The following is a 24,223-nucleotide window of genomic DNA, read 5'->3' on the forward strand; positions in this document are numbered from 1 at the left end:
CAAATATAGAACATCTCTAGAACTAGAATATATATGTAAATATATAAGAATATTAAAAAAATTCTAACTCATAAAATGTTAAAAAATAAAAGAACTGTGTAAGAACTTCAAAAAACCTGCAAAAATTTTAAATTAAAAAAAATTTGCATTATATGAAAAAAGTTCCTAAATTAAATTTATCTACCAAAAAAATTCTACAAAATCTCCAAAAATCTACTACTTTTTTTAATATAATATAAAAATAATTTGAATACAGCAAACCTTACACCATAAAAAAATGTCTAACTCGCAAAAAATTATTGGCCTAAAATGTTTTTAGTTACTATTTTACTGCACAACATTGTAGAATCAATCTTAAAGCTTCACAGGTGCTGCTTAGATAAGAAAAAAAGGTAAGATACAATGCAGCGCACATTGCAGTAACAAACAGCTAAACAGATACGGAGCGAATGCCCTTGGATATTTACAAAAAAAAACTTTTTGTCTACAAATTTTATGAATGAAAATGAAATTCATAATAAATAATTAAGTATGCAATTTAGCAATTATAAACACACATATGTGCATTTGCATCAACAAATAATATTCAACATACAACAAAAAGTTATATCAAATATAACAATCTCAATTAGGCGCCCAGTAAGCAACAGCAAGCAAAATGTAATAATAAGCAAAATATAAAAAATATTGTAGATAAATAAAGAAAAAAAGGAAACACGTCGACAACTGATGTAAAAAAATAAAAATATATATAAAACAAAATGTTTCCACTGTATATTTTAACACATACCGATGGAACACTCCAAAGTTCACAAATATACAAATACATATTTATTATTATACATATGAATATATCTGTTGATATATAAACAAATATGTGCTGACGTGACATGTAAACGTTAATCAGTCAGAGAATCAATCATTCGATTGCCGGCCGGTATGCCCAGTCTATTGTGATTTATTAATGTTTTCAGAATATGTGTGCAAAGCGCAAAAGTACATAAAATAAGTAAAAAAAAAGCTTATGCAGCAAACAGCACAGATGTATTGAACGGTTTTGTAAAGCTTAATTGCTATAAACAAATATTTATATTGTAAAATAAAAACAAAACAAAAATATACTAATAATATGTGCATAGTTTAATCATAGTAAAAATAGTTATTTAATGAGCTTGACAAATTATATTAAAGTATAGTAAGTTTGCTCATTAGGTTGTAATGCGCGTCATATTATAATACTACCCGTCGCGTTTCTACGTTGCTGTTTTTATTAAAACTACTATTTAAAAATAGCCTTATGTATATCTGGGGCACATATATCATTTAAAGCCTTGATTTTGGAAAATCGGCCCAGAAGATCGTCGGTTTTGTTCTAAGAAAGTTATGGTATTTAATTTTATATGAAAAAAAGATAAAGAGAAGTACAGAAGAGATTGAAAAAACTAGGAAAACTTAAAGATCAACCTTAAAGGCGCCACAGATTATGAAAATGACTTATTTTTACATTTACTATAATCTTACATTTACTATAATCACGTAGTGCTTGATATTTGTTAAACTGCTGCTTTTGTCTCAAAGGCAATATTTGCCTACAAATGAACAAAATGCCCGTCTCAAATGTTTCTCAAATAGTAGGCAAGTTGAAAATTAACGTTGAAGAAAATATTTAGACTTAAACGATGAACACCGACAGTCAAATTCATAAATGAATATTTTTCCGTTGTTTATTGGAATGCTTTTTTACATTTTTACCTACAAAAATATATGCAATTACTTAGCTTGTTCTTAAACAAAGTCCGGATTATCATACGAATTATCCGCTTCATTTTCTGCACTTTACTAACAAGATTTTTTTTCTTACATTGAATTATGTATGTTTTGAAACACATTTTCTTTAAAGTAAGTCTGACTCAGCGACATGTTTCATAAAATCTAAATTTTTTATGAGCACTACATCATTTACTTTACTACTTATTTTACACTTTACAACTTAAGTATCTTTTCAACTACTGTGAATGACTGTAAAAAGTTTTCACGACGCCTTTTCATGCTTCTATGCTTTTTTATGTATTTCACAAAGAAAATTTGTTGCGCGTGTTGTGCATTAAGCGTCTGATTTGCGATGCATTAAGTTTGCATAAAAAAGGCAATTTTTTATTTTATTTATTCATTATATTTATGGTTTAAATAAAAAAATTTTATTTGTAAAATTCGAAATTCTGAGAATATGTTAGAAAAAAATTTTAAAAATATATATACATAAAAAAAAAACTTATAGAAACTAAAAATTTTCATATTTGAACAGAGAAATGTTTAATTTTAAGAAAAACTGAAAAATGCTACTTGAAAAAAAAAATTTAAAAATTTGAACATTATACCGAAAACAAAAATGTTGTCTGGAAAAAATTTGAAAAAAAATCCGCTAATCAGCTGAAAGCATATATGTAATACTCCTATATTGCTACAAAATTCTAGGTACATTCCCAAACATCAGAGTGCCGATATATTGCTTTTTAAACTTTTTATACCTTTCATGAAAATGAAATGGTATATTAATTTCGTCACGAAACCGAAAATTGTAAGTCCTTAAAGGAAAATAGATAGACCCACCATTAAGTATACCGAAATAATCAGGTTGAAGAGCTGAGTTGATTTAGCCATGTCCGTCTGTCCGTCTGTCTGTTTGTATGCAAACTAGTTTTTGAGATATCTTGATAAAATTTGGTGAGCGGGTGTATTTGGGTGTCCGATTAGACATTTGTCGGAACCGACCGGATCGGACCACTATATCTCCATACAACCGATTTTTCAGAAAAAGAGGATTTTTGTAATATCTTACCCAATTTAACAGATTGAAGCTTCAAACTTCACCATATACTTTCGTATATTGCACATATTGTTGCCTGAAAAAATTGATGAGATCGGTCGTATATATAGTATATATCCCCCACAACCGATTGTTCAGATAAATAACTTTTCGTAATTACTGCCCTATATTAAGAGCTAGAGGCTTCAAATTTCAACGAATGCTTACGTATATAGCATATATTGTTGTCTGAAAAAATCATAAAGATCGGTGGTATATATAGTACATATATATATATAGTATATATATATATATTTTCGCAAATTTTAGCCCCATTTTAACAGCTAGAAGCTTCAAATTTCACCGAATACTTACGTATATAGCATATATTGTTGTCTGAAAAAATCATAGAGATCGGTTGTATATATAGTATCTATCTCATACAACCGATTGTTCAGATAAGAAACTTTTCGCAATGTCTACCCCATTTTAACAGCTATAAGCTTCAAATTTCACCGATTGCTTACGTATATAGCATATATTGTTGTCTGAAAAAATCATAGAGATCGGTTGTATATATAGTATATATCTCATACAACCGATTGTTCAGATAAGAAACTTTTCGCAATTTCTACCCCATTTTAACAGCTATAAGCTTCAAATTTCACTGATTGCTTACGTATATAGCATATATTGTTGTCTGAAAAAATCATAGATATCGGTTGTATATATAGTATATATCTCATACAACCGATTGTTCAGATAAGAAACTTTTCGCAATTTCTACCCCATTTTAACAGATATAAGCTTCAAATTTCACCGATTGCTTATGTATATAGTATGTATTGTTGTGTCAAAAAATCACAGAGAGCGGTGATATATATAATATATATATGATGGTATATATAGTATATATATATAGTATATATATATTTTTTTGCGATTTCGGCCCCATTTTAACAGCTAGAAGCTTCAAATTTCACCAAATGCTTACGTGTATAGCATATATTGATGTCTGAAAAAATCATTGAGATCGGTGGTATACATAGTATATATCTCATACAACCGATTGTTCAGATAAGAAACTTTGCGCAATTTCTGCCCCGTTTTAACAGCTAGAAGCTTCAAATTTCACAAAATGCTTACGTATATAGCATATATTGTTGTCATAGAGATCGGTGGTATATATATTATATATGTACTTCATATAAACCGTATAATTTTCCCCTTTTTTACGGCTAGAAGCTTCAAAATTCATCAAATTTCATCAAAAAGTTACGTTTACGTCATATATTTTTGAAATACGTGATTCGTAGTCATAGTTTTTACACGCAGACCACAAAAAACCTGAAACTTTGCATCCTCACACAAAGTACCTACTTATTTTTTATTTTATATTTATCTTAAAAATCGGTTAGGTATGTAGATCTGTTCACTATATATTTCTTATCTTATACATCCGATTATTCGGAGATTACGAACGGGATAAGATTATTGTTCAGCCCCATTCATGAAAGGTATGAAGTCTTCGGCATAGCCGAAGACAGTCCCGTCCTTACTTGTTTGTTTTTGTATTCAATAATCGAATGTACTTAAATTTGATTTTTTTCTCGTCACACTCATGCTGCTACAATCACAAAAATTTTATAGGCTGTCTTGTTTTGATTTCGAATTCAAAACACATTGCGAGCACATTGTACTAGCAATATAGGAGTATTACATATATGGCTGAAAGTATAAAAAATCAGCCAAAACTTTCAAAACTGAATTATAAAATGCAATAAAAATCCAAAAATAATTGCAAAAAATTATTAAGGGCTAGAAGAAACATATTTTGTAAAATGATACTGAAGATGGCACAACGCCAAAATCGGGTTGTTCTCAAACCAAAAGGATGACAGAAAATCGTCTCAATATACCTACATAGTATTTTATAACTTGCAAACTACAAACTGCAAACTAGAGTTAGAGTGCAATTGATGCCATCCGGAAATCGTGAAATATATCCCACATTTCTTTAATGATTATTATTCAGTGCAAATTAGGTCAACCTTCTGGGCCATAGGTGGGCAAAACTTTAATGCTTTGTTCTTGGTTGATTAAATTAAGCGTCCGATTTCAAACACTTAAACCCTTCTTATAGCCATGCATATATGTGTACATATGTATGTAGCCATATACTGATTATTGATATGTACGAACTATTTACAGTTTATGACACATATCGAAATTCAAAGAAGATAAATAATTCATATTTACTCTATTTGTCAGAAATTTATTTATACATATACATACATATGTACATATGTATGTGTGTACTTTGTACTACATCACAGGCCAGAGGTAACAGGTATTAGGAAATTAAAAAAAATAAATGTAAGGCGCGATAACCTCCGAAGAGATCTAAGGCCGAGCTTCGCTTCCAATTTGCGTCGTGCTCCTCTTGATTTTCCCTACAAATTGGCCGTACGGGACCTACATGTTTTATGCCGACTCCGAACGACATCTGCAAGGCATGCGATGAGAAATACACGAGGAGTGTTTGGCAAATCACTACCGATAGGCGTGTCTCATTAGAAAACCTATTTTCTAATTGGAAACAATTTCTTTTTAATCTTTGATATTACTTTTGACGGGTGTTTAACCAGAACCTTCTGTGTGGAAGGCCGAGCATGCTAGCACCACACCTAAGCCTGTTCAAATTTGTATTTTTTTTTTTTTTTTTGTAATTTTATCCACTTGGTGAAAAAAGCGTTGCACACATCAAATCGATACTAAAATGAATTGAACAAACCTGATTTGTTAACAAAGATTTAAAAAAATAATAATAAGAAATTTTTTAAACTCTAATTTTCGAATATTTTCCATTAACGTTTTTGAAATAAGTTTACAGATTTCGTTGTTTTTAAAATCAACAAAAATAACTGATATTTTTTTTTAATTTTGCTGCCATTTTTTTACTCGCAGTTATATATTGCAGATTTCCATACATGGTAGGTATGTATTGCAAAAACAAATGGCAACAAAAATGCAAAATATTGCAATGCTGCGTCATATTTTTTCTCCTAATCAAACTTTTTTCTCTTCTCCCACAAAACGCCGCAGAACAACTCTTCGCAATGTGTAAAAAAATCGGCACTGATAATATGTAACTGTAAATTCTTAGAAATTGCATACAAATAAAGAAACACAATCACCCGAACCAATAGCTGTACAACGCCCACAATATAAACATGCCAAAGCAAAATTGAAAATTGACGCCCACACACATCAATCGCAAGCCCAATCACGGTTGCCACACCATGTTTTCATTTAGGACCAAAATTCATCGAAAAAATGGATCAAATCTCAAAGAAATGGACCAAATTTTTATATTCTTTAATTGGTTTACAAACAATTCGTCAGTTATTAAATTTGTCGAATTCGTTGTAAAATCTTTAATTTCAGGTTGTGGCAAAGTACCATGTCACACACACTTTCGCTTTAACAAAAAGCCTTATTCAAATATATGTTTTAACGAAAAACCTTAGAAGAAAACCTGTGCCACAAGTCAAACTAGTTCTGTTTTATTTACATAAAAAACTTATTTTTTAACTAAATTTCCCCACAGCTCGATTGGGTGTTCCAAGGTTTTTTTTTTTTAATTCTTTACTCTTCCGTTTATCAATGTACCCTCACGCTTCAATTTTCCCATCTACGGCCTAGATTCAGCAAGTGCGAGTTTTTAAATGTACAAATTTCTTTAATATAATTTGTATTAGAGAAAAATGTACCTTTAAAAACTTTATTGAATCTAGCCACAGTCCTCATATTAACCATTGAGAAGTCTTAGAAGTGTCGACTGTGTAGTATTGGAATTTTAATCACATTTGACTAGGTACGAGAAATTATTAACAATGTTATTATTAAAGTTTCTGGGGTTCTGCTCTCCAACGGGATTAATTTGGACCAAAGCATTTATATCAGATTTACGTTGAGAATTTGTAAAGTAATCGCTTTCAAAAAATATTTTTGCTTTACTTCCAATAAAAATATTACTTCGGTTAAGATACTTAGTATTCTAAATTAAATGAAATTTTTCAAATATCCAATATTTGGATATTGTACCTAAAATTACTAAAAATTACAACAATTAACGAAAATTGGTTTACTTGAAGATTCAACACTTTTCTAAACTGTCTGCTAGAGAATTGCCATTGCTCTGCTACATTTTAATGACAGCAGTTTCTTCGTAAAAAATCCATTGAGGTAAATTGCAAATTAAAGAGGGTTAATGAAGGTGCGGAAAATGTGTGCAATGTTGAACATTTTTACCTCAGTGAAAAAAAACAAAAGTACCAAAACCTTGATTACAGCCTAAAAAGGACCAAAATTGAAAACTAGGTACCAGCGGACCAAATGGGGTGGAAAGGACCATTTTTCGTTCAAATGGACCAATGTGGCACCCATGAGCCAAATGCAATTTCTTTATTGTTCGGTTGTTCGGTTTGTTCCTGCCGTTTGCAGAATTTAAAAATTCGCGACCGGACAATGTAGGTTTTATCACCCGTACGTACATAACAGACAATGCAATAAATAGCACAATAACAGTTATAAATATACAAAATGTAAGCCGGCATCTATGAATGCATGTGTAGGTGTGCATGTTTGTAAATAAACACAGAGAAGAGACTGAGTGATAAGGAAGGGCAAGCTGCTCAATTATTGTGGGAGCGATAAATGAGTGATCAATGCCAATTGTAGAGAAAATAATTCCCAAATATTTGTGCAAGTTTACTAAAATGCATCAGATATATCAAAAGTAGACTTATATTATTTATTTCATTTTAAGTATTCAATTTATTTATTTATTTTTTTTTTTTTATTTTTTATTTGATATTTTTTCGGTTTTTTGCTTTGTTTTTTAATAATTTTTGATTTTATTTTTAATACTTAAGTTTTTCCTTTATGTTTTATTTTTTTATTGTTTTTTTAGATTTTTTTCTTCTTTTCTATTTCATTTCTCGCGTGATTCTTTACATGCCATTCCAGACTTAAAAACAAAATAAATTGATTTCCGGACGGACAAATAGCCTCTTCGCTAAATAATATTTAATCAATTTATTTTTCGTAAGATTTCACAGTTTTTAGTCAGATCTGGAATTTTTGTTCAAACAAATATTAAGCAATATATCAAAAAAATTTACGGTAAAGGCATTGCAGAGATTTTATTTAAAGTTTTATAAATATCACCTAGAAATGTAAATTTCTTTTTCCTTTAGATCACATTAACACATATTTTTTCTGAACGTTGTACATATTTTTAAAAAAGCAATTAAAATTTGAATAAGCCGAACACGATTCTAGCAACTTCGAGACTGGCCATAAAAACAAAACGAATTACAATTAAAATAAATTAAATAAAAAAGTGAAATAAATAACCAAGTCATGAGTGAATTTTTATTTACTTTGATAGAACTTGAGCTTGTTTTAAAGTTTCAAGGATTTAGCAACTCAAAAAAGTATAAGCAATCTAAATAAATAAATAAATAAAAAAATTTCGAGAAATTTCAGTTTACAAATTTCCGAATAAATAGGCAGTCGATTTATGCAACAAAAAGTATACCAACAAAGTTTCTCATATGTATGATATTTGCGTCTTATGCCCCTATTGCCGTTTACAACTCAACTCTGGTTGGGTTGAAATTTCGCAATTTGGTATTACAGATTACAACTCAACCTGTCAAAAAAAATGTCGGTTGAGTTGTCTAGTCTAACAACTTTTTGTGGCATTACCGTTTACAACCTTGTGTTGGTGTAGTTGTCAAAGACGTCAAAATCTTACAACTGATTACTAGCAGTTGTCTCATACAATTTTGCAGTTGTTTTGAAAAAATGTTACGTTTTAGAAGACGGTTCACCACCTAATTTTTAACAAAAATTTTCAAAGTTGGTATCAAAAGACACGTTTCGACCTCCGATTTAAGAATCCGAAAATAAAAATTAAAAATTTAATTTCTGTCATATCATTTCGGTTAAAATTTTCATGTGGTTGTATTTTGCCAGATTTTTTGTACACACTAAGTAATGCAGAAAGGCGTTGGACCCACCCATGGTTATTTTTACAAATCGCGACCAAAGACCGCCAACGCAGAAAGATGTTCTGTGCAAACAAACTGTGGATCGGGCCTCATATTTCGGACCCTCGGACCATTTTGTGGGCTTTTGTAAATATTTTTCGACATAAATAAAATTTTTAATACCACCTTTGATAAGAGTTAGATGGTGCAGGGTCTCATAAAAAGTTACCAAAAAGAAAAAAACAAAAAATTAAAGCCGGTAGTTAAACCTTTTTTAATCAAACAACAATCAACAATTTTGAACACATTTATAGAAAAAACAACGTTTAAACGAAGGATTACATTGAATAACTTTTTGACTTTATGGAGCGACATTCCGAAGTTGGATGAGGCTGGCCCGCAGTTCGGATGCAGCCAATATAGGTGAAATTATGCGAACGTGAGTCCCATTGATACTAATCACTACTACTGGGAATCCTGTTTTAGAGTAAAATACAATTTTTGCTGTTTGGGTTTTAATCCACTTCGCAAAAATATGCTCCTCAATAATATCTAAAACCAGTCCAACACCAAAATCATTTTCACAGCGTTTTGGATAGCTGCCATCCGCAAGGAATCTGAGTGTGGCGCATAATTTTAAAATAGGTGTAAAGCCTTCCCTCGAAAGCGTTTGCGGAAATGATCCTTAATTTTGTTGTAATGGGGAAAATGCTTCCTTTCAAATCTGCAAAATAACTTCATTTGAAGCTCATCATTTGTCATTTAAACATTTTCTTACTTGGAGCTAGGTAGTTCCAAGGGATTGGAATGATCACGCGAATGTTTTCCGTATTCGCGACATGTCAATCACCAACTTTTCGCCATTTTAAAATACGCAAATGCTTAAATTTCCGCCACAAATTGATCAGCTGTTCATTTATCTGTGAAATCATCACTTTCTTAAGATGGCAACACCAATTCAACTGAAATAAGTTGTAATTCGTAATACCAAACAGTAGTTGAATTGTCTGAAAGTTGAGTTGTTTTAATTACATCCCAACTAAGTTGAGTTGTATACCGCAATAGAGGCATTACTTGCAATATATATTTGAAACATAATGTTTGTGATTCTTAAACCAAAATAAATTAAAGTTGTTTAAAATTGATAAAAAGATAAAAATGCTAGTAAAATGAATGAAAGCTTAAAAAATAAAATTATGTATTGCATTATTGAAAACTGTTTCTGATCACTTTAATAATTTTGATTTTTTTTTTTTTTTTTTGTTATAGAAATTGCTTTTTCTTCTTTAGGAAATATGTATTTCAAATTTAGCTCAACAACAATACGTTTTTTTGTTGTTTTTTTTTTATTACATATTACTTCGAGCAATTTTCTTTTTTTTTTTTATTCCGTTTGTTTTTTTGTAATTAAAAATCTGGCAGCTCGCATAAATTAAGCGATAGTGAAATAGGGCAAAACATTACAGTTACAACAATCGCTTGACAACAAACTAATTAATTTACCGCTAAAATTAGTAGAACAAGAAAATATTAAATAATTTAGCGTTTCAAAAAAAAATGTAAAGAACACAAGAAACGGTTTTGATATTTTAGTGCTAGGTTTTTGTTTTACAAATTAAAGAAAGGTTTATAGGAATTGTTTATCAAAAATGTTGATTATGTTCGGAGTAACAGAAATCATTTTAACAGAAGGGAGTAAAAATGAAAAATTTCTTATAGATTTTTTTTATGTATTATTATGTAAAAAATTTGTTATTAAATTAAACATTTTTCCTTACTTAGTAAATAAGATTCAAATGAGAAATTTAGCGCTAAATTGGTAGAACAAGAAAACTTTTAAAATTATTACGAACTAATAACGAACGAAGGAAACAAATCGAGAAATATAAATTTTATTAAAAATGGTGTACACTTAATATAAGCTGATTAAAAATCTGTGAAATATTCAAGAGTTTAATTAAAAATAAAAATAATAATACGGACAAGTCTCTTTTTGGTTGAAACAATTTTTTATGTTAAGTTTTTATGTACAAGCCCTTAATATATTTTTTTTTTTTTTTTTGTTATAAGAAAACTAATGTAATGCAAAAGAAAATAATATTATACAGCGTGGTACCCAAACAATTTTAAATTTGAATTAAGAAAAAACTGTATAAAATAATACGTCCTAATAAACAAATGGCTTCCTAGTTTTTATGTGCAATAATTCTGCAGATGTTTCTACTTTAAATGAAGAAACTATGATCAGATAAAAATTGAAATTAATAATTTTTTTGATGAAGTTTATGTTTTTTTATTTCCGAGTAAAATTTTTCCTTAATTATTTTATGTTTTTTTTTTATTAAATAGTTCATTTTTGCTGCTTTTATAAATCGCCCAAAACAATTTTTTTTTGCAGTAAGTATTCAGTCATATTTTTTTAATTAATTTTTTTAAGTACCTAATTTTTTAAAATTTTTGTTTGTTTTTTAGTTCCCAAATTTCTCCAGCAATTTATAATTTTTTTATAATACTTAAAATTTTTATTTTAATAAAATACTGAAATGTCAAAGGCTGTCTTCATAAAACCATTGGATAGCTGTTTTAGACTTTTTCCTAGTAGATTAATATTAATAAATTGTTCATGTTTTGTTTGCATTAATGTACATATTTTTACCGATATCTAATTTATTTTCAGAAATTTATTACTTTTTTATTTATTTTTTGTATGAAATTTTATAATTGTTTACTTTTGCTTCAAATTTTCAATATATAAATTTAAGCTACATACCTACAATAAATTGAATTAAAAATTAGATTTTCACTTTACCTTTTTTTGTAGCGGCTTTTGCTACTCCTGCTTACTCCTTTTTAGTAAAATACAGCAAGTGGTGGATTTATTTAGTTTTTCAAGTTTAAAGCAACTATAGAGCTTTAGCCTGTCTTCCAAATTTTTTGCCACCTTGTCAATTATGATTTTGTTATAATTACAAAATTATTTTCTAATTTAGCATTTGTAATTTACCAAAAGTAAATGCTTTTAGTAAACGAATTTTTTGCTAATCCTTGTCAATTTATTTATTTTATTCAAATTAGTACGCGCCTTACATGCACTCGTCAGCAAAAATGTATAAAAACAAAATCTTAAGAAAAAAATAACAGTATGCACACTGTTTGGACGACAGGAAGCGATTAAACGCTCTATTCCTGTAAAAATGTCACTTTGAAACCTTTTTTTTTTTTCTTTTGCGCTATTGTTTGGAAGTGAAGACCAACAACCAAACTCAGGTATATAGCAGTTTTTGTTGTTAGATCTACCTACACACCTTGACTTGGCGACGAGAATTCTGCAAGATTCCTACTTGTTGCCTTTTGTCTGCCTTTTTTGGGTTGCCTTCTTTGTAGGGACAACAACACCACCAAATGAGACTACGCTGGAATCTCTGTTATGCTCTCCCAAGTTTTTTGTATTTTTCCTTTGGATTTATTGTAGTTAGCGGTAAATGCTTTAGCACTTTTTTTTTGTTATAACTAATGCTTTTTAGTAATATTTATTTCAAGTTATTTTTGTTGTTGTTTCATAAACTTTTTATTATCTCACTCGCCACTTAACAGCGCAGGTATGTAGGAACAACAGTAAGCAGCAGCAACAACATTGATGTCCAAATTTTGTAACAAATTTGTGTCAAAAAATATTCTTGGAAGCTGTCTGGTTATTTTGTTGTAATTGTTGTTGGTTTTTGGTTTAGCAACACTTGCGACTTTGAATTTTTCACTTTTCTTATTTTGATTAATTTTTTCACTATTCGTACACAATAAATGTGGCAATAATTGTACGTTAATTGTTGTTGCACTATATTTTTTCTTTTGTTTATTATTTGCAAAATTGCGCACTTTTCCAACAAAGAATGATGATTTAATATTGTTTTCAACTCTATGCATGACAGCAATTACTCACAGCTTTTTTTGTTGTTATTTTTTTTTTTTCGCTGCTCCTTTGACGCTTTGCTCTGTGAACTTGAAACGAGAAAGATGTTCTTGTTCTTGAAAGTTGCTCTTGTGGAACGCGAAAATTGGCGTAAATACCGTTTGATTTAAAAAAAAATGTTTGATGTGTTCAGTGAAAACTATTGAATCACTGAATTTTCGCATACAATTTCACAATTTTATGAAATTCTTTTTTGCAAATTGAATGCTTTAAAGAAAAATTGTTTCACGTAGTTTTTATTGAATTTATGCGTCACATGAATTTCGAGCGTTATTTTTATAACTTTGTAGTTGTATTTTTGTGCAATACAAAGAAAATGATAATTCGCGAAATTTCGCAAACGTTACTTGAATGTTCGACTTTGAAGCGCAGCAGCCAAAAATCAGTTCAGTTTTTTACTTCTTACTGCAAATGTATTTTTCACAAAATAAAGTATACAAATTTTCATATGTATGTAATTAAATTAAATAAATTTATTTTTTAGAACTTGCACCGCTAAAGCACAAAAATTCCCTTAATTACTCGTTTATGTTGCCTGAAACCGAATTTGTATGGAGCGCAATGTTTCAACTCGGCTAATGTTGCTGTTGGGGTTGGTTGTTTGTGTGGTGGAATGAGGTTTGTTCAAATTTTGCTTGTGAAGCGTACACAATTTTTGCTTTAATTAATTGTAATTTAAACTGCGGTAAAACCTTTTTTGTTATTTCAAAATGTATTGGAAAATTTCATCAGTCACATTAACGCGTTACGCGCTTTTTTTTACAATTTTTGTCTGCTAGCAATAATTTGCTGTATTTATATTAATGCGAAAAATATTCTTTCAACTTGTAGAATATTGCGACCATTCTCTTTCGCTTTCGAAACGAGATTGAAGTCAGAGTAAAATGCGCGCCGGTCACGAAGACTCAACAAAAATTGTTGTTAACGGCGTTGTAAAACAATATATATATGCATTTGAGTATGTTTACATATGCAACTTTAGTGCTGTTCGGCAGTTGTTGCAGAATGCGACGGTTCACACACACACACACACGACAACTTAACGTACGCACAAAACAAAACCCGGCGTACAGACTCAAAGCGTACGAACGAATGAAGACCGTTGTTAGTGTGGTTAGCGCCTTTATTGTATCAGAAAAACTAAATTAGTAAAATAAATGAGCGCGAGAGCGTCTTAGAGTGGAGTTCAATGGCAGTGTTCATAGCGGAATGATACAAGGTGGAAGCATGGTGATATACCTACAAACATAAATAAAAATTCCATGTACTTTGTTTTTGTAAATTCGATGGACAAATGTCAAAATCGTACGGCACCGGAAGTTGATGTATCAAATCAAATAAAAAAAGTTCATAATCAACTGTTCCATGCTGCCACCTTGTATCGTTGCGCCATGGCAGTGTTGATAATACATTTATGTAGCAAATATTGTGTACGTTGGTTTGAGTTTAGCCGGTATAAATATGTACATTAGGGTGGTGATACACTATGGATTTTTTTTTTTTGTAATGGGCTAGCAATGAAAAGTTGTCTTTATAAGAGTTAACCAAAACCACCAAATATAAATTTCGTAGGATGGCGTTTTGATGTGCCCCCAGCGTTGGGGCACCTCTAAACATACGATGAGTGAAATAAAAATTTTCAACCTTATTTCTGGTCTAGAAAGGCAACTTTCTGGAGGTCAGCCAACAGCGATTTCGAAGAAAAATAAATTCACTCCACCCTAATGTTCATACATACATATGTGCCAAATTTTTGCGTAAAGACATGACGGTGAGTAAAAGTCCAACTAAAGTGGGGGTCTGTTACTATTATATAATTTTGGCCTGATGAAGTATTTGATACGTGAAATATTTTATTAATTTCTTATTTGCCACATAGCAATTTTTGAAATTTTTAGTACCGGAAAATCCAGTAAAGGTTTGGTTTCCTCGAAAGCGGCGACGCTATATAGCAGTCGTAATATAGCGGCAGAATACCTTGTCAAAAATGTATATTGTAAAAGTTATTATGTGAAAACTAAGAAGACGCCGAAGTTAACCGTAACGTAATATAGCAGCAGGGCGATAAATATTATGGCCGTCCTGACGGTACAAATTCGTTCGTTACCGTTTTTTCCCAAAGTGAACGTTTGTCAAATATTTCGAAACAAAAAATAATGTTGGTGTTTAGTTTTCTTTAAAATGCCAAAAAAAATGAAAAATTTTAAAAACGTGCCAAAAGGAGCAGAAAAGTTCGGTATAAATCTTTCATAACGGCGAGGTAAGTTTACAATAAAGCGGTGCCGCTGATGACGGTGAATACATAGGCCGCTATTAAGCGGTCTTAATATAGCGACACCCTTTTCCGAGGAAATCAAGCCTTAAGGTACTGCAAATATCGACACAAAACTCTGCTAAACGTCCAACAACATCAGTTTTATCTGAACAAATCAAGGATAATTCAAGATGATGATTTTATCAGAGCAGCTGATTAATTCCCTCGTGTATTAAACCGGTGTGATGGTAGCGTGCTCCGCCTATTACACCGTATGCCCTGGGTTCAACTCCCGGGCAAAGCAACATCAAAATTTTAGAAATAAGATTTTTCAATTAGAAGAAAGTTTTTCTAAGCGGGGTCGCCCCTCGGCGGTGTTTGGCAAGCACTCCGGGTGTATTTCTGCCATGAAAAGCTCTCAGTGAAAACTCATCTGCTTTGCAGATGCCGTTCGAAGTCGGCATAAAACATGTAGGTCCCGTCCGGCCAATTTGTAGGGAAAATCAAGAGGAGCACGACGCAAATTGGAAGAGAAGCTCGGCCTTAGATCTCTTCGGAGGTTATCGCGCCTTACATTTATTTATTTTTATTTGTTTAAAAGTGTAAATAAAAAATTTCTTCAGCGTTTTCTTATGGTCTGGATGCTGCGCTTAACAAATACAACAATGTACGGTAGCGAACAGAAAAATTGCATTGACGATTCTTTCAAATTGCGTCAGTTACCTAAATTCTTCTTTTTTATTTTCAATATTTGAAGAAAAAACGTGTCTGAACTTGTATGCATATTAGCCCATAGCCCAATCAATTTTAGTCCCAAACAAGTACAAGTTTTCAGTATCATAAAATTACCAAAAATGAATTACCAAAAATGATTTATAATTTCAAAAAAACTTTCAAGTTACAGCCTCGCCATCACGAGAAGAAACAAGATACAGCTGATGGCCGCAAAGAAAATATAAAGAGCATACAATAATAGCAAGTCCTCAACGGCTAGGAGCAATAGCGATACCCGTATACCACAGAATTAAGGTTTGCTGGAAAAGTTTTACTATGTTGGCAACCGATTAGCGTTGTCTTTTAACAACTGTTTGAGTTCTCATTTCGGTACATATTAACGAAAACGCTAAGATCGCGTAATTAACGCTGCTTATTTACAATTATCTACCGAATCATACCGCTTTAAGCACTAGTCTCGGGACCCTAGTCACCCAGGGGTATGAAAATTACCCTCTACTAAAGCACTCATCAACAACTTTCATTTGATATCGATATCCTATAAACACATTCTAGGGGTACCCGGGTCCACGTTTTGGCCTATATCTCGAGACCCAGTCACCCAGGGGTATGAAAATTACGCTCTACCAAAGCACCCATCAACAGCTTTCATTTGATATCCATATTCTATACACACATTCCCGGGGTACCCGGGTCCACGTTTGGCCTATATCTCGAGACACTAGTCACCCAGGGGTATGAAAATTACCCTCTACTAAAGCACTCATTTGATATCCATATTCTATAAACACATTCTAGGGGTACCCGGGTCCACGTTTTGGCCTATATCTCGAGACCCTGTCTTTCCTCGATCCTGAATTTTCTTTGCTATAAACCTCACGGAGCCCGAGATCTTTCCAACGAATGCAAAACCGTGGAAATCGGTTAGTGCGTTCTGGAGTTACAGCATCAGGCAGGAAAACCCGACTTATTTTTATATTATAGAATTTCTATTTTGTTTGAAATCATATCATTGGGATTTGTTTACTAACTGCTTGCTTTATAAACAATAACTTTCGGCATCATCTAAATAGTGATTTTCTGCAATTTAAAAAAGGAACTTAAACAAATAGAAACAGGGGCACCATTCATCAATTAAAGCTTTTTAAATTTACAATATAAGATCCCGAGAAAATATCGGGATACTAATATATACAATCCCGGGATTTCGTGATGGCAAAATGACTAGCAAGTCCCCGGGAACCCGAATACCTTAGTTTCGATACCATACCGTTGAATGCACTACTATTTTTGCCTAAGTTGGGTACCATACCCTCAGGAGCAAATTCCATCGCTGTTGCAAATAAATCCGCAATAATGCCACTCTAACTTTTGAAATTTAGCAAGCAGAAAAGTTGAGATGAGTACCAAAAGAACAATACCAAAAATGTATCATTAGTTTTACTCAATTACATCACTCAACAACTCATCTACCAGCCACCATTTTTTCTCTCTCGAGGTCGGTAATGCGCTCAACATTCCACTCAACCAAACGTCCAATGAGAAAAACACCACGGGAGTGCTCATGGGGGTGCTCAACTAAAACGAGCCGGCTATGCTTGTGCTTGTAGCTTTGCCGGTGCTGAAAGAAACATGCCAACAAGTTTGGCTTATTACCGTTTTGTTTTGATTTGCATTTTCCTCTGCATCAACAAAGATGAAATATGTAAAAAGAAACGATAAGTAAATCATGAAAAATACAAATTTAATTGTTTATCTGCAAAAAGCGCTTTTGGAGTTTGTTTATTTAGCAAATTTTGCTTTTGACTTGCACTACAAAATTTATGGATGTACTTACATCCATACATACATATGTATGTGCAAGTGTCGGTATGTACTTGGCTAGCTAGTACATTAGTGAATTTGATTTGTAAACAACCTATTTCCCACGCTGCTGCAGCTATAATGGATGTGTGTTTGGTAGATACGAGTTTGGCGCAATGTAGCTGAGCAGTCAGTTTACCTAAAGGTAGATACATTGATACACACATTAATAAATAAATGTAAATACAATACAGTGTAGAAACGTGATATAAAGATGTTCCACATTTTGACAAGGCATAGTGCTACAGAAGTCACATCGAGATGGTTCTGGATACACTCAATTTCGCGACCGGAGCAGAGCAAGAGGTAGAGGAGAGTAGGTCATATGCCCTGACTGATTGATTGGTGGTCCTTTACCATTAACGTTATACATATTCGCTATCTACATTCAGTACCTTCAGCGTTCTTACCAGTTTCGACTGCATTCCAGCCAGGATAGGCGCTTCAACGCTTTCATTTCCACCAGATTGGAATATAGTGAGGAATCCTGATAGGATAGTTAACTGGTTCAAGAATAAGTGGGAATTGGAAAGAAAGCTTGACAGCGAAGTATTCTGATAGCAGCATGAAGTAGAAGCCGCAAAGTGAAGCTTCCTAATCGCAGTAGTGCCTTGTAAGCGTCTAAGTCCTCGCGATTAGGGATGCAACTATTTCCAGATTATGTCCATCTGGATTTCGGGGCATAGCAATATCTCAAGCAACTGTTAATCGGAACTCATAGCACGTATGGATAAAATTGAAGGGAATTCGGAGTTCCGGCAACCAGCTGCAGTTTGTATTCGTACAGATGGGCATCACAACACTACTAGCCGTAAGTCGACGGCTCATTTAACCATGGTAATTAAAATTCTGATGGGTCACTGTACAATGGGAATTCATGCGATACGTCTATACACATTAGAGGTTTTCGACGGTCACACAGCCACGCCGCCGCCGCCGACAAAGTGATCGGCGTAAACCTCTGAATTGAATGACTGGACTTCAGAGTATCACATTGTTCACAACTAATGAATATGGAAACATACTGCTGACGGCAATAGTATTTTTGACGATTTTCGTCGACGTCACTTTCCTAGAAGCTCTAGGTGTAGCTCCGAAGACTTTCTGACGGAGGTTTTTATCGCGCTATGCTTTCGAGTTACACCAAAAAAAAAACCACCTTGAAACGTTAGGGAGTAACTACTCGGTCAAGGATGCCGCCCTCGAAATCATAAGCAGTCTAAGTGAATATCATGGAACTCATGGGTAAAAATCGTATAAATCCTTCGTGCATCTATATAATTTAAACTTTACAAGTTTAAAAATGTAGACCACAATTTGCAGACGTTTGTATTCGATACATTGACCTCAATAGTCTTCGTTTCCGGCCTTATGATATAAGAGCTCATTATGGATGACCGCCTTCAGTTTCCAGACAAGTAGAACACCCAGTAATTCGTTCGACTGTCTTCAGAAAGCTGTTGCTTCACCACTCTGAGCGTTCTTGCGAAGGACAAAGCCTAACCTGGTTAAAAAAGTGCCTTCGTATTCACATTTGTAACAGGAGCCGTCACGTGTAGGTCATATTTAAACATGGTTGATAGGCTATATCCAATGCGATTCACTCCAAGGGACTGGTTGGGGAGAGGGCCGCCAACTTTAGGAAATGTTAAACCGGGAGACTTGGGTGTTGAATGATGAAGTGTGAAAATCAAAATTAAGATTTCAGACGCTATTTTATAGTTAAGCAAATAAAGTGATTTCTCAAACCCTTCTCATACGTGTCGAAGATATGTATAGGTCGATTTATTAACCGATATCGCGCCATCGATTTTTCGATAGGATCTGGGCTCAGGAAACAAAAGTTCCGCTACGCAAAAAATGTTTCGGTCGAAAAATTTACCCTTTCGCCATTTTTATCGCAGGCTCGAAAATAATTTTTTGCGTGGTGGAACTTTTGTTTCCTGAGCCCAGATCCTATCGAAAAATCGATGGCGCGATATCAGTTAACTTTCGTCCATACAAATCGACCCAGGTTAATGTATATGCAAGTTAAGTATGAGCTGAGAATCATTTCAAAGGAGAATTTAAACCACTGGAGCCTACTAAAGGATTTTGCATCACTGATTTCGCTTATTCTTTCAGCCAATCGGGATATAAAATTTGGCACCTTTTTCGGATAACTTACTTTTTTAACAGCTTGAGGACAATTTGATAATATGTTCGACTTGGGATTTATATAACTTTTCTTTAAGTGTTTTGTTTTATTAACTTGGTGAATTCGGTGATACGAAATCCGTGTGAAGCTGGCATTGAAATCGCCTGTTTTCTCAAATAACTTTTGAACGGTTAGAAAGTGTTAAATTTGGCAATTGGATTTTTATAACGAAAAACGTCGCAAATCGGTGGCGGCAACGGCGTTTAATCAATAACCAAGACTCCAAAGAGCGCACAAGTCACAGGGGCTCCCAGAAAGTTCAAGAAGCACAAAATCATCGAAAATGAGAAAAGTAACGAGACCAGTAGCATAGGCCGACATACGAGGCTGGCTGCAAGCAATCCCGCATCACATCCACTATAACAACAGAAACGAATAGCAACATCAATTGACGGTCGCACGAAGTGAACTAACGCAGCGCTAAGAAGGGTTAGTTTAGTAAGCAGAAAGAGGCCCTTTCACTATATTAGCGGTTAAGGGAATACTTCCGCGGTAGCAATGCCTGTCGTAAGAGGATCCTAAAGTCTACAGTCTCAAATCTTCAGGGAGAAAAAACGTTCGCGAGGCAGTCGGGCTAAAAGAACAAGTGCTAGTACCGAAGCATACCGCATTTAATCGGATAAAGGACTACACACATCCATAACACGCCAAACTTTGTCTTTTCTCTGGTGCTTCAGCATCGGCAAAGTACACCTTCAGCGAGTTAGTCAGAGATCATCTCCAAATTACACTGGCAGAGTAATAGTGGGAGGCAAGTTCTAGCTAAACGGAACTACATATACTGAAGGATGGCTGTCTAGTTCCTCCGTGGGGGAACGCGCGCGAAGGAACTCAACCACGGAAATACTTTCCGTTTATGTAATCTGAGTCATGGAACATAGAGGAGGTGGTTTATGAACAAGAACACTGTTTAGTCAGAAAGAGCTGCCGAACCGCCCGATACTTCCCGTAAATAAGGAACCACAATATATAATGACTGCAGGCATAACTGGCCATTGGGGGATGTTAAGCCATGATAACCGTCCCAAAATGAGCAGTTCATCTCCTTTTCGATTTCAATGTGGGAAGAAGGCACATGATCCTCGCCTCACTTATTTTAGAGAACAAAGATGTAAATTCCATAAAGCCAATTACCATCCCGGATTGTATGATAGTCGAATAGGATTACCTCATTATTAACTGCTTGGTGAAGCTCGCCGCATTCACGATATTCTGCGCGTTGCTGCACGCTTACGCAGCGTGCCCTTATAGGCAGTGTCCTTTTATAAGTTGTTTTTGCGGCTCGATGTTCACAGCAGATGTAGATTTAGGCCGAACTTCTCTAGACTCAGCTTAGAAAACTTTTTGTTGCTTTGCCCGGAATTTGAGCCCATGAACAAACGCATTGAGGGACAAATGTGCTCTCACTGCTCAGCTAGTGGGCAGATGTAAGAGCCGATGGGAGTAGTTCTCATCTTGGTGTTTTCTGAGCAGCTTCTCGATGGAAACCTTTATTGGGACTTTCTTCGCGCGCGCACAGAGTTGTTTATGTATCTTGGTTCCAACAAGGTAGAGGTCAGTGTCGATATTTGGATCTCGTAGCCTTCGGTGCTATGAATATCATCAGTTACGACTTGCTAGTAATCTTCGATCAGAAGAATGGGGTTCGCATTCCATATCACAATGATGCCATCATTGAAGGACAGTACGGCTAAGTGCCTTAACCACCACAAAACCGAGATCGTGGCCCTGCGGTTTTTATTACATGCGAGCGGAACATTTCCCAGTAAATAGTATTATTTGTCCAACGTATCAGTTTCAGATTCAATGCAACACTGGTAACGGAGCATCTGCGATGTGGTGACTGGGTCGGAGCTTCATTCACTGCAGCAATATTACAATAGAACTCAAAGGGATATCCCTTTCAATCCCAAACCATAACTTAAAGAAATGTTCAATTTCCCACAAGCCTCGCAGCGTCCAGCTACTTCACAGTTCCAAACGATGAAAATTATGTTTGATGGTACTATGGCCTAAACACTTACCTGAAGTGAGGAAAACAATTTTCTAAAAAAAATTTCTTGTGTTCATTGTGGCAGGCAAACTTGGATTTTTCAAAGCGACACCAGCGCCAAAACGACGCAAAAGTCGAATGTGTTCGAGCCTTAAGAGCAATCGACTAGAAGGTTGTGGCCCTCAACTAGAAATTTACGGCCGTGACACAACTAAATTTTTTAATTTTTTTATACAATTTTTAAGAAAATTATCCCAATAACCACAGAAAAAAAATCTTAGTTTTTGAGAAAATTACTTGTCTGGATTAAGGGAAGCTTTTCTATGGCGCAAAATCAGTCCCGCTTTTTCATCGTTTTGAGGAATTTTGTTTGAGTGCAGGTATCTGAGTATTTAAAAGATACTGTTCAGCATTTCGTTTCTATCCTTTGTGGAATATTTTCGCCTCATTGTGTAGATGATGGTCCGTCGACAAAAGAAAATATCCCGTGGCAGTTCTAAGCGCTGTGTTTTGACAGGCCTGCAGTTTTCTCTAAGTAGTGTGTCCTTTGTCGAATTGGCTGACTAAACAAGCTGCCGCAGGCCCATTTAATATTCGGGTCTTGGGATTTGCGACACCTGTATAGGATCATCGTCTACTCAGTCGTCGATCTATGAAGACAGCGTGTCTTGGAAGAATCAAAGTGAAATAAAACACGTACATTTGTTTATAAGATAAGCCATTTTTTATATAAATTATATTATAAAAATTACAACAATTCAAAACACAAATTGGCCCTTCAACTTAAAACAACATCTTACTACTAATAGCAGTTTATTTAGGAATTAAGTACGTTTTGAAATCTAAAGAAAACAAGTAAGGAAGGCTAAGTTCGGGTGTAACCGAACATTATATACTCAGCTGCCAAATTACAGCTTGCAAAACTTTTAAATTACCTTCTTTTAAAAGAGGGCGGTGCCACGCCCATTGTCCAAAATTTTACTAATTTTCTATTCTACGTCATAAGGTCAACCCACCTACCAAGTTTCATCGCTTTATCCGTCTTTGGTAATGAATTATCGCACTTTTTCGGTTTTTCGAAATTAAAACTGGGCGTGGTTATAGTCCGATTTCGTTCATTTTAAATAGCGATCTGAGATGAGTGCCCAGGAACTTACATACCGGCAAAACTCACATGGCCGGAATGGAATGAGAAGAGATCGCGAGAGCTTCTCACCCTCCGTAAGAGGGGTCTTGCCTTAGTCATTTCTGTATTGGACCGCATGCGGAAAGGATTGGCGCTCCGTTTAATGATTATTGTAGAAGCTGCGGCAACGAAGAAGAGCCTGAATAAGGCATCTACTCTGTGAATGTCCAGCACTCGGTAGAAGAAGGCAAGATGTTTCTCGTAGATCTGACTGATATAGCTGAGGTCAATACACGACGCTTAGTTAGCTTCACAAACTCAACGAAGTGGTTTGATTAGGAGGGAAGGAACAAATCCGTGTGGCTTCACAATGGGCCTAAGTGTGTCGCTCCGAAATGGACAGCAGCCACTTGAACCTAACCTAACCTACATACCAAATTTCATTAAGATACCTCAAAATTTACTCAAGTTATCGTGTTTACGGACAGACGGACATGGCTTAATGAATTTCCTTTTTCGCCCAGATCATTTTGATATATAGAAGTCTATATCTATCTCGATTAGTTTATGCCATTACGGGGCGTTATGCGAACAAAATTAACATACTGTGCGAGTTCTGCTCAGCTGAGTATAAAAATTTTCAGAGAATTGCAAAGTTAAAAAAAGAAAAATTAAGTTGATTACACTGCGAGAAATTAAGCCCTTTTTTAATATAAACTCCATTTAGGTGGTAAGTATACTCATACTAGGGAACTAGCTGAATTTATGACGTCACTTACAACTTTATTATACTGCAAAAATTATAAACTTCTTATAAGATACATTTCATTTAATATGTGTACTTATGCATTCTAAAGAAGAAGATGACATTCTGTGCCGTCATCTACAAGAGTTTCTTCTTTGAAACATTTATAAAGGAAGTGTTTTAAATCAAGTTCATTACACCGCCAGAAACAAAAACTTCTTATCTGTGTTTTGTAATACGATCGGTTAAAATATACATACATATATATATTTTTTGTTGTATTTTTTCCATAGGCTAATCCAATCTAATCGCTGCTTAGTGCAAATGAAACATTCCACTATTTTTCCCCGTCGTTTCGCTAAAACTTTTTTAGCATCTTCAAGGGAATTTCTATTTTATTCGCTGGTGAAAAACAAGAAAAAACTTCTTATCATTGAAGTGGTAAACTCATACTAGCTAGCGAAATAGGTGAATTTAT

At 33.9% G+C, this 24,223-nt stretch overlaps 1 protein-coding gene across 4 annotated transcripts in view; it reads right to left on the bottom strand.

Annotated features, from left to right (window-relative positions):
* Positions 1 to 24,223, bottom strand: part of Myc — a 148,186-nt gene that overhangs the window by 87,593 nt on the left and 36,370 nt on the right. The window contains exons 1-2 of one of the 4 annotated variants that reach the window (XM_067785735.1): positions 13,801 to 13,901; positions 11,675 to 12,861 (exon numbers count right to left, since the gene is read on the bottom strand). The exons of 1 other annotated variant lie outside the window; for it this stretch is intronic. The gene's annotated coding sequence lies outside the window, so the exon portion shown is untranslated. Of the gene's footprint in view, positions 1 to 11,674; positions 13,922 to 24,223 lie in introns of those variants that run through there. 2 more of the 4 variants (XM_067785736.1, XM_067785734.1) reach the window with 2 other exon arrangements.

Source organism: Eurosta solidaginis, chromosome 4 (assembly GCF_040869045.1).
Source record: "Eurosta solidaginis isolate ZX-2024a chromosome 4, ASM4086904v1, whole genome shotgun sequence".
Classification (NCBI taxonomy): Eukaryota; Metazoa; Arthropoda; class Insecta; order Diptera; family Tephritidae; genus Eurosta; species Eurosta solidaginis.